Source organism: Oncorhynchus mykiss, chromosome 20, assembly GCF_057628025.1.
Source record: "Oncorhynchus mykiss isolate SJ-2025 chromosome 20, ASM5762802v1, whole genome shotgun sequence".
Lineage (NCBI taxonomy): Eukaryota > Metazoa > Chordata > Actinopteri > Salmoniformes > Salmonidae > Oncorhynchus > Oncorhynchus mykiss.
The window spans coordinates 41,266,992-41,278,220 of NC_143041.1; the positions used below are offsets into that span (position 1 = coordinate 41,266,992).

Here is an 11,229-nt window from a genome sequence, read left to right on the forward strand (position 1 = left end):
CTAATAAAACATTTCATCAAATAAAAATAAAAAAGTGTGAACTGTAGCCATGTATTTCCCTTGATAGTTTATTCGTCTAAGTGTGACCATCATTCACATACCAATTTTCTTTCCAAACTTCCACAACTTTTTTTTGTGTCACCAATTAGACATTGTTCTTAGGGGGGACTAGTTAACCCCTAGTACCATAATACATGTTGCAAACTATTACGTTCAGATTTCAAAGTTGATACATTGTTGCAGATAGTGGTTAAGTGTTATTGTGTTGAGCCCAGCAATTAAATGTTGCCGATATGAATATCATTTTTTTGCCGCTCCTCGTCCCTGCTTCTCACCACTGCCTTGTGAAGTTTCTTCCGGGTCTCAACGGCGCATGCGCCTGCTCCATGTAGAAGCGTTGTATTTCGTCCCTTCTGCAAATATTACAATTTGAACATCGTTTCCAATTTTGATAGTAAACTTTTGGCGATGGCTAAACTGTTACGCCAACATTGCTCTTCTTAGTTTCTGAAATTACACTGTCGTTGCAGATGAAATAATGCTTACGAATGAATGGGTCAAACAGGAAGTGATTTATATAATACCCAGCGTGCATTTCGTTTGTGTCAGACTGAATGACATTACAAAGCATTGACACTTGTCAAAGTTATTTATTTATCTGCATCGGTGAACTGAAATGTGTGTTTGTGTTGTATCGGCGATTTTAGGTTTGGTTTGTTTTTCATTAACCATGAATGTGAAGAGTAAGACCGAGAAGTGGGTCTGAACTGTGTTCATCATTCGGTAGTACACTCTGGTTTCTTTTCAGATCGCATAAATCTTTCGCCTTTTACTAAAGATTTCCGTGGAGAGGAACATTATGAGTATCAACTAATTTTTTGATGCCCGGCTTCACGGCTGGGCTTCCTGCACTTGTTGAAAATCAAATTAATGTTGCAGAGAATTGTGTAGATTTGGGCGGATCTATTGGATCCCTCTTAGACCTGGAGGAAAATAGAGTAATCAAATTGTTATGGTTGGTGTTGAAAACGGGATATTTTTCCCAATGTGGTTTGAAAATGATTAGTAGGTGGTGAATTATATCTACTTGTGTGTGTTAGGGTGTGATTAAAGTTACGTTGTTGCGTGCGGTGGCAGAAACATAAGAACAAACCAATTTAATAGACATTGTTGATTTTATCAGTGCATTTACATTTTAAATATTAGGATATGTTATTGTGTTGGTTATTGACATTGAACTGATCATATAGTATACTAACCAGATGTGTTAAACATTGTGTTTAATTTGTAGTTTAGGCCTATGCCCATACTTTCTTTTAGGTGCATTGAACTGGAAGATATATATTTTCATCCCTGCAGGTTATCTAGTAAGGCCAACATTTGTTTAGGCAAGTCAGTTAAGTACACATTCTTACTTACATTGAGGACAGATCCAGGACAGATCCCGATGCCGATTCAGGAGAGCAGGATGGGCCACGTTGCGCCAGACCATTGTGGGCTCGTCTAGAGGCCTGAGTCTTGTTGTTGGCCGGGGAGGTGGCAAGAGTCAGATGTAACGCTGTGTAGCGGCTGCCCAGGAACAAGTAGAGGTCAGGCAAGCCTTTCCCCCCCCTTGGACCTGGGCCTCTTTACCACCTCCCTCCTCAGCCTCTCCCACTTGCCTCCCCGCAGGAAGTAAAAAAGCATCCGCTCCAGGTCTAAAAACAGAACTGATTAATAAAAGCACAGGTAAAATCACAGCTTTAATGATTAAAACCTTGCCCTCAAAAGTCAGCTGTCATAGTCCCCAGAAACCCAGCTTTACTGTCCCCAGGACACCAATATCACTAGGCAACTGTCCTACAGCTAGACACAAATGCGTAGTCAATCAATCCAACACTAATGACATGAGGCCTATGGTTGACTCTTGCTGTTAGAAGCATTTGATTTCGCAATGGCATAGGCCTACATCATTTTGGATTTGTGTGCTCATGATAATTGTTTTCATGGAGAAACATAATGAAATGTTACGTAAGTATCATTAGTTACACTTGCAGTGCATTTTCTGAGATCTCCAAGATACCGGAATCGCACAGGGTTTTAAGTGTTTATGTTCTATTTCAGTTGTTAAACGCTTAATACTTAGAAATACATTATTTACATTACAGATAAATAGACAGGCCATTAGATTAAACACCTCCTTTGTAAGAGATTTTTTTTTTAATGAAACATGTAAGGAAACAGGTGAATTAACACTCCTCAGTTAGCAGGCTCAAGCAAGCTGAAACCCACATGGTAGCAAAAACTAACTAGCAGAAATTATTTAAACACACTTTGCTGTAGGCTACTATTTACTAGTTAACAAAAAATCATGTTTGTCTTATAAAATATATTCACCCCACCCAGTATTGTAATCTAAATTTACCAGAAAGCATGTGGTCCTTGGCCCAGACATTGTAGTAGTGAGGGCTCAATAGCATCTCATTAGTGTGCAAGATCTTCAGAATCAGCTGTACATGTGATGGAAGAATGCACTGTACTTGCAGAGGGCTGCAATTCTATTGACTTACAGTCCAGAATATGCCACAAGACCTAGAATTGCCTTATGTGTATCCCACATAAAAGGTTCACTGTTACCTTGCTTAACTTGGTTTGATCATTAGATTCCACCACCCCGAACAACTCCTGTACAACTCCTGGAAATGTTGTTCATTTTGGTGTATTTAGTTCATCGTTGCCATTGTTTTATACATTACAGTTAATATAGAGTTGTAAGGATGCATCGATTGAGAAGACGTGTGGTCTTAGCCCAATAATTAACTAAAGGAACCTAACCTTACTCCTATAGTCCAAGGACTTTACATGTTCTGTTTAAAGCGAAAACAGCCAAATACTCAATATAAACGTGAATCGATTCTCAATTGCAGTACGGTTGTAGAACATAAATCCCTCTACTTTCATCATATTAAAATATTTCACAAATGCAGAATAAACACTTACTGTACACACTGTTTTAACACAGTTGCAGCCGACAGTATTGTTCAGTAACAACATCTTTGTGGTCCTCCTGTTTAGTCATTTACACAAATGTGTTCAGAGACGCAGATGGAATGGACTAGCTGTGAAAATTAACTGTCTTCCATCTGTCTTCTGTAAACAAGCGCTGTAACATGGAAATATGTCCAAGTGTGAACCATAACCCTATAAATTGTGTGTATTAATTGAACCTTTTGTTTTCTGAAAATTATTTCTCACTTATATGAAAGATGAAGTCCTTATGCTTCTGAAACCGCACGGCAAGCGATGCATGTTAATGTTCGGACTGAGCATCGGGGGCTCTTAACAAAACTCCCCGGTACAGAAGACGCCTTCCATTTACTCCCATGTATAATGTAATGGAACTGAGAGTTATGATCGAGGGCTAGTGTGGTCTCTGAAGCGTGGCTCACTGAGAAGAGACTACAGTACAAGCGGCAGCCGAAGTCCGCTAGGAGAAACAAACAAGTGCTCCCTTAAACGACATTTGCTTGTCTGTCCCTTCTGAGACGCCGTAGACAGTATACACCCTCAAAACAGTCCGAATTAATCTAAAATAACTCAAATCTTTCGTTGATTTTGATGTTTTTTGCACAGGAGATTTTAGTAGAGTAATTTTACATCTAACTCTGATATTTGGTGCAGTATTTATAAATGGAAAAATGTGCATCTAAATGAGTTCTCTCATTGATTGACAACAAAGACTTTACTGAAGAATCCCTTCTGTTGACCAATCACCGACGAATGAGTGTACTCTTTGGCTACCGATTTCGGCTTGTCTCAAGAAAAAATGTGTGTGTGCCCCAACAACCAAAAAACTCTTACCTAAGTACAAAACGAAAAGAAAAACAACGTCACAAAATGTCATCATAATACACAGTATGCACATGGGAACGCATGCGGACGCCTTCAGGCTACTAGAACAGGGCTCGGTGAGAATGTGACGCCCTTACTGGGGTCGCGTTAAGTGTGGAGGTGGAGTTACTGAGGTTGAAGATTCCTGGTGTCTGTGATGCCCGCTGTTTGGTGCGACGCAGACCCGGTGGTGAGCGTGGTTTAACAGAGGAGTAACTGTCATTTTGAGTCAGAGTCTCTACCTGACAAAGTCATGTTAGGATATATCAGTTATCCTGTTAGAACCTTATACAGTATCATACCTGTTAGAACCTTTATGTGGAATCCACTGTTCTGTTTCAGCTGCAACGTTTATGGTCACGTCGCAGCAGTTGTTGTTGGAGGGAGATTCCAAAATGTGGGGAATGTGTAGGAGGGCATGGGATAGAGAATTGTGTAGTTTCGGTGGATAACGTTGTGTGTGTCAACTATAGGGATGCCCATTGTTTAACTGCCTTAACTTTGCCGCACCCCAGGGCTAATGGGGATTGTGAGGGGGGAAATTACGTATTTATTTGATATTACTGGTTAACAATTAATATTTAACTAATAGTAAGTCATTTCTGTCCTACTAGTGTCTGTGTTTTTATGGTCTCCACTCTACAGTATTTCACTGCAGCTAATCTGGGCGTATGGTCACTGGAGATGGCCTGAGCTGACAAATGAGTTACACACTGCATTACATAGACAAGAATGTGTTTAACTAGGGATAGTTTAGGAGTAGAACAATCCCTTATTGTCTCTAACTCGTTTTTGCATCTGGGAAACTGAACCAGGGTGGGGTTAAGACAACAACCCTGTGCAGAAAACGACCGGATGAACCCAGAGTGGTTTATGATGCCCCAATCTGCATGGGATAGGTGGAACCAATCATGACTAAGTATTTTCGCCGTGATTGGCTCAGTGTTCTGTCACTCATTGGGACATTATGTCACCACCGAATCTACAGGGAGAGCTAGGCAGTTCAAGCCCCCTTGGGTGCTGCCATAGAATTGCCCATCCACGAAGGCTCAAGGACTGATCATATCAACATGATACTTTCACAATCTTAGCTATCAAGCTAGACAAGCGGTCATCATCTTGAATCACGTCAACAATCTACTGGAAAATCCTTGTCAAATGAAGAGATATTATAGATAAAACGTATCGGTGCTCTTCGACCATTGGATATAAACATTACACAAGTCGGAAATTGCAAATAAAATAACGAGTGGTTTAGAACTAACCAATGGCAAGCGTAGCCTGCTATTCGGTGGAGAGGGTGTGTGGTCCGGGTTTAAGGAGTCAAAACATCTGTCTGAAATGATCTCTTTTCCAATCTTAAAAGGATAAACATCCACATGCAACACCATGGGCCAGAAAAGGTTGAATGCATTGGCCATGCTGTCAATCCAGCATGACTTCTGCCGCGTTCAACACAACTGGGAACTCTGAAAGAAACCAACTCGGACTGGGAAAATAGTTCGGGAACTCGGGCCTTTTTCTAGAGCTCCGACTTGAAGATCACAAACATTATGTTTCAACTTTTTTTCTCTCTCTCTCGAGTTCCCAGTCTTGAATAAATCATAAATCCAGAGCATGTCAGACTTTGATGACAAAAGTTTGCCCACAGGAAGACCGCCGCGCCACGTTCAAATGAGCACATTACAACAACAGTGCGTCCAAAAATGTCTATTGTATACTGCTACATAAATGATGTAATATACCAAGGAGATATGTATACAGCAGCTAAAAAATAAATACTAAGTGTATGTTGTGTAGTAAGCTGTTGGTAGGGCTTGTGGACATGAGTAGGTTGGTAAATTGCCGCATATTATAGCAGCACATTCTGTTTGTGTGTCAAGGATTCAGCATAGCAAGTTTGGATGAAGGTCTGGTTACTAAATGGGTAAATCGTTTAATCCATTTTCTGTTTAATGAATGTATTCACAGGTAAATAGTGATACTCTCTAAACTGCTCTGGCGACAAAACAAACCGTGTTGCCCTGTCTCCAATCATCCACATGGCTGGGAGAACCTATTCAAGTAAGTAAATCTATTTTGAAAATGTAAAAAAACAAAACAATGTATTATCTACCGACAACGTGGATGTCGATTAAGGCAGCACGTCTGATTCAGAGGGGTTGGGTTAAATGCGGAAGACGCATTTCAGTTGAATGCATTCAGTTGTACAACTGACTAGATATCACCCTTTCCTGTAGCTAGCTAGCTACAGTGCAGGCTAACTCAAATTAGCTGCTCATGTAGCTAGCTATCTAGCCAACTTGACATACTGTATAGATAGGTAGCTGGCCATATTTAATTCCCTTAGCTACCTAACTTCATAGTAGCTAGCTATCTTTAGCATTGTAAATTTAAAAAACAAACTCCAAATGTATTTGTAGGTAGCTAGCTAACAGCCATGGAGGAGGGTGAAAGGACTGCAGCTACAACTGTCAGAGAAGGGAGAGAGCAGGCTATTCTGGATAGGGCAGGAACTGTTGTGTTGTTCCAGTCCCTAGAAATAAAAACTGAGGACGGAGATAATAGCAACATAATATTCAGTGCTGTGTAATATGAGTATATTGAAGCTTGTTTCTTGTGATGTTTTCTGTCCTCGGATACAGAGAGCTGTGAAAGCCTGTCTGCAGATGAAGAGGTCCCAATGAAGAGCAGTGGTTCTCTGTCCTGGTCCTGGGGTTTCAAAGGGGTGCACATTTTTGTCTTTGCCTCATCATCAAGCTTCAACTGATATTTGTGTATTCATTTGTGATGCTATCCTTAAAATGATCCTGCTGTTGTCACATGCTATACATGCACGTGTTTGCACATGCATCTATCTGTCCAATGTTATCATGATTTGTTATAAGAGATATTATACGTTAGTAATCCACAATAACCTGGGGATGTAAAAGTCTAATTACATTATCTTCCATATTCCTACAGATACTGTACCTTGCAACTGGAGATTCTTTCAAAACGATTGCCTACAGTTACCGTGTTGGGTGAATTGTCGTGAGCGTGACCAGGGCCATCTGGGATTTCCTCGTGGGGGAATTCAGGCACGTGTGAAGGCTACCTGTGTCCTGCATAACTTCATGAGGACGGACACAAGGACCAGGAGGGGCCCTGCAGCCCCCCCGCCGTGTGCCAGAGGAGAGGTCTGCTGCTCTGCAGGATGTTGCACGGATGGGGGCCAACAACGCAGCAGGGGAGGAAATCCAGACACTAGGTGAGGCCACACAAATACACAGATTCCTGTTGAGCACTGTCTCTTTAACTACCATATTTCCTCAATTACAGTCACCCTCCTTCACTTCATACCTCTCCCCCTTCTCCCTAAATCCCCTAGGTTATATCAGCTGTGTTGGTGAACACCTCCCTTTCTCTCTAAATCCCCTAGGTTATATCAGCTGTGTTGGTGAACACCTCCCCTTCTCTCTAAATCCCCTAGGTTATATCAGCTGTGTCGGTGAACACCTCCCCTTCTACCCTAAATCCTCTAGGTTATATCAGCTGTGTCGGTGAACACCTCCCCTTCTCTCTAAATCCCCTAGGTTATATCAGCTGTGTCGGTGAACCCCTCCCTTTCTCTCTAAATCCTCTAGGTTATATCAGCTGTGTCGGTGAACACCTCCCCTTCTCCCTAAATCCTCTAGGTTATATCAGCTGTGTCGGTGAACACCTCCCCTTCTCCCTAAATCCCCTAGGTTATATCAGCTGTGTCGGTGAACCCCTCCCCTTCTCCCTAAATCCCATGGGTTCACCGACACAGCTGATATAACCTATCCCGCTACTATGCCTGAAACGGAGGACACAGCATGATCAGAGGTGAGAGGTCACTTGGGTCAACAGGAAGTATTATTAAAGAGATGCTTTACATTGAAATACAGATAGAGATGCAGCAGTCCCAGAGTTAATGATGCAAGGTCAGTTTTGTATTTCACCACCTGATGATTGTTTTAGAATTAAAGACACAAAGCTTATTCATGCCATCTCTCTCGTCTGCAGGTATGTTTTGATGTGAGAGAGGATGCCAACCCCCAGTCCCGTCATCGCCCACCTCACCCACTCGAAGATAACCGGGGTGGCAGGTAGCCTAGTGGTTAGAGCATTGGGCCATAACTGAAAGGTTGCTTGATCGAATCCTGAGCTGACAAGGTAAAAATCGGTTGTTCTGGCCCTGAACAAGGCAGTTAACCCACTGTTCCTAGGCCGTCATTGTAAATAAGAATTTGAACTGACTTGCCTAGTTAAATAACATTTAAAAATATATATATAAAAAAAATGTTGGGCCAACTGGGGACCCAAGGTTGATTAGGAGATTGTGATGACCTGAGAGAATATGAAGTTTAGTAGCACTGTAATTCATATGCTGTCTTCACTGCTCCTCTGTTCTGACCTCTTTCCCTTTCTGTCTTTGACATTATCTCACGGCAGGTAGCCTAGTGGTTAGTGTTGGGCCAGTAACCAGCAGGTAGCCTAGTGGTTAGAGTGTTGGGCCAGTAACCAGCAGGTAGCCTAGTGGTTAGAGTGTTGAGCCAGTAACCAGCAGGTAGCCTAGTGGTTAGAGTGTTGGGCCAGTGACTGAAAGATCGAATCCCTGAGATGACAAGGTAAAAATCTATCGTTCTGCCCCCTGAGAACAAGGCAGTTAACCCACTGTTCCTAGGCCATCATTGAAAATAAGAATTTGTTCTTAACTGACTTGCCAGGTTAAATAAAGGTGAAATAAATAAACACCTCTCCCCACCTCATCTTTCTTCCTCCCTATTTTTATAATGCAGACCAGATATTCATTGAAGTACAGATTGAACTTGTGTGTGTGTATATATACATATTAAAATTATAATATTTATAATGCATGCATTATATATATTCATAACACTTGGATAATGAACGTTCAATAACTTTTCACTACTGGTTGAAATTCAGTTTCTCATTTGATGAAACACGAACACTCCTGTGTCCTCAGGTGAGTTCAGATGAAGGAAGTGAGATTAACCTGTTTTTGAGTATTTAATGACGCAAAGGAAGTGTAGTGTACTGTTTTTAAAAAAAGCTGGTCCCGTATATATGAATTACAAATCAGCCTTTAACTAGTTAAATAATGTGTTCTAGTCTACTGCAGAGTTACAATGTGTAACCATTGATGTCCCAGTACCAGGATTGGTAAACACTGTTGAAGTGTATAATTGTAATACATACATGCAGACAACAGCATCATTCAAAGACTGGAGTTTGACACTCCTGGTAATGGATATGACTGAAAAAGAATGTCAGAGATTCATACCTGAACAACACCTTTATTTGCCAAGGAAGAGTACATGATCAGTGAATATATTCAATGTACAGGCTACACTGTGGGCATCTCATGCTTGGTAATAACTACATGTATATTCCACTTGCATCCTTGGAACAATAAAGTTATATTCTAATCAATCCATACGCTTCATTGATGCCATTCCGTGTATTGAAGTCAATACAACCAGCTGTGATTAGTGGAGGTTCATATGTCAATGTGATTGGTCACTCAGCGTTCACCGGTGGTGATTTGCATAAAGTTGAGAAATGCTGAACTTTTTTTACCACCTGTTTTAGAGAGATGTCCTCAACAAATATTGTAAGATCTTCCATTGTCTGCTTAAATGCCCCCGTTATTTATCCTATGTTTCTGACTTGGTGTAACAGGGAGAATACTGTAAAAACAGTCCATGTTCTGAATTCTGTCGCTGTACATTTCAAAAGTGCTGAACAAATAGTTATATCGACTACTAACTCATGTCTTCATCAAAATGACGGCTTCACTCTCATCCACTCATCGTTCCCTTGTGCCATAGTTTGTACATCTCAGTTGTTATATTGCTTACTTTGTGTATTATAATCATATCATGTGCTTTTCTCTACGAGGAGGAGATGCTATATAATGTTGTTGGGTCTGTAACCATGTTTGCCAGTGACAGTCTCTTCCCATTCATATTTTTGTTGTCAACAAAAAGTTCAGTAATAGACCCATGTAATTTCAGTTGATATTGGATTGTTGTTTTGTTTTTGCTCAATGCGCTGTCCGTGCGTCGGTATATTGTCAATAAAAGTGGATTCCTCGTGATTTTGTATTTTCCCTTCCTTTTTCGACCACATAGGCCTAATAAAATGGTGTGTAGTAGCTTTGTATCTAAAAAAAATAAATGAATTTAAAATTTTTTTTTTGCCCAACTAAGATTTACGTGCTAAAATCGCCACTGATCACCAGTAGCAGAGCAATCCATAAGTCAAACAAATGTTAAGACATATTGCTACAATATTTTACACTAAAACGTTTTCATCATGGAGTTACTTGTAGACTTCTAGGTTGATACATTGTTGCAGACAGTGGTTACATACAATTGTGTAAAATCCAGCGATGAAATGCCGATTTGAATATCATTTTTGCCACCCCTGCTCCTTGCTTCTCGCCTGGCTTGTGAAGAAATTGCTTGCTGGTCTCAACGGCGCATGCTCCACGTGGAAGCCTTGTATTTAGTCCCGTCGGCAAATATAAATAAATGTAACATCGTTTCCAATTTTGATAGTAGACTTTTGATGGTGGCTAAACTGTTACGCCAACATTGCTCTTAGTTGCTGAAATTCCACTGGCGTTGCAGATGAAATACTTTTTACGAATTAATGGATCAAACCAGGAAGTGATTTCTATAATGCCCAGCGTGCATTTCGTTTCTGTGAAGAATTCATGAAGTTACAAAGCATTGACACTTGTCAAACTTCATTATTTATTTGCAGTGGTGAACTGTAATGTATGAGTGTGATATATCCGCAGTATATAGCTTTGCTTTGTTTTTAATTCAACCACGACTGTGAATAGTAAGACCGAGAACTCGGTCGGAATGGTTTCGTTAAATCGGTAGTACACTCTGGTTTCTCTTCAGATCGCATAAATCTTTCGCCTTTTACTAAAGATTTCCGTGGAGAGGAACATTATGAGTATCAACTAATTTTTTGATGCCCGGCCTCACGGCTGGGCTTCCTTCACTTGTATAAAATAAATCAAATTGGCATGATAGAGGATTGCGTGACATCGGGTGTCCCATCCATTAAGGATACCTTGTATGTAGACATTTCTCCCATATGTTGGGAGAAAAATAGAGGGGGTGGTCGAAAGTTACTTTCAGTTGAAAGCAGTGGCATCGAAATCCAATTTGGTTTGAAAATGTGTGGTAGGTGTGGGGCCACTGGTTCCCAAACTTTTTCAGTTACTGTAACACAATACATTATTTACCATTAATTTCTATTGGGCACAAAATATTTGGAGATGCAACCAAAACAAACAGCAAATTTTGAGTC

The 11,229-nt window shown here is 40.7% G+C and overlaps 1 long non-coding RNA gene and 2 other non-coding genes across 4 annotated transcripts; all 3 read left to right on the forward strand.

Moving 5' to 3' along the window:
• The first annotated feature begins 788 nt into the window (after positions 1-788).
• LOC118942468 (U5 spliceosomal RNA) lies at positions 789-904 on the forward strand. The gene has a single exon (XR_005038405.2). It is a non-coding gene; the product is annotated as a U5 spliceosomal RNA (small nuclear RNA).
• Positions 905-3,944: 3,040 nt separating this feature from the next.
• LOC118942068 (uncharacterized) lies at positions 3,945-8,350 on the forward strand. Of its 2 annotated transcripts, XR_005038002.2 has the most exons (5): positions 4,823-5,564; positions 5,842-5,934; positions 6,516-6,598; positions 6,835-7,120; positions 7,900-8,350. It is a non-coding gene; the product is annotated as an uncharacterized LOC118942068 (long non-coding RNA). The 2 variants fall into 2 exon arrangements; XR_005038001.2 differs by lacking the exons at positions 4,823-5,564; positions 7,900-8,350 and adding an exon at positions 3,945-4,060.
• Positions 8,351-10,794: 2,444 nt separating this feature from the next.
• On the forward strand, positions 10,795-10,910 carry LOC118942467 (U5 spliceosomal RNA). Its single transcript, XR_005038404.1, has one exon. It is a non-coding gene; the product is annotated as a U5 spliceosomal RNA (small nuclear RNA).
• The last annotated feature ends 319 nt before the right edge of the window (positions 10,911-11,229 follow it).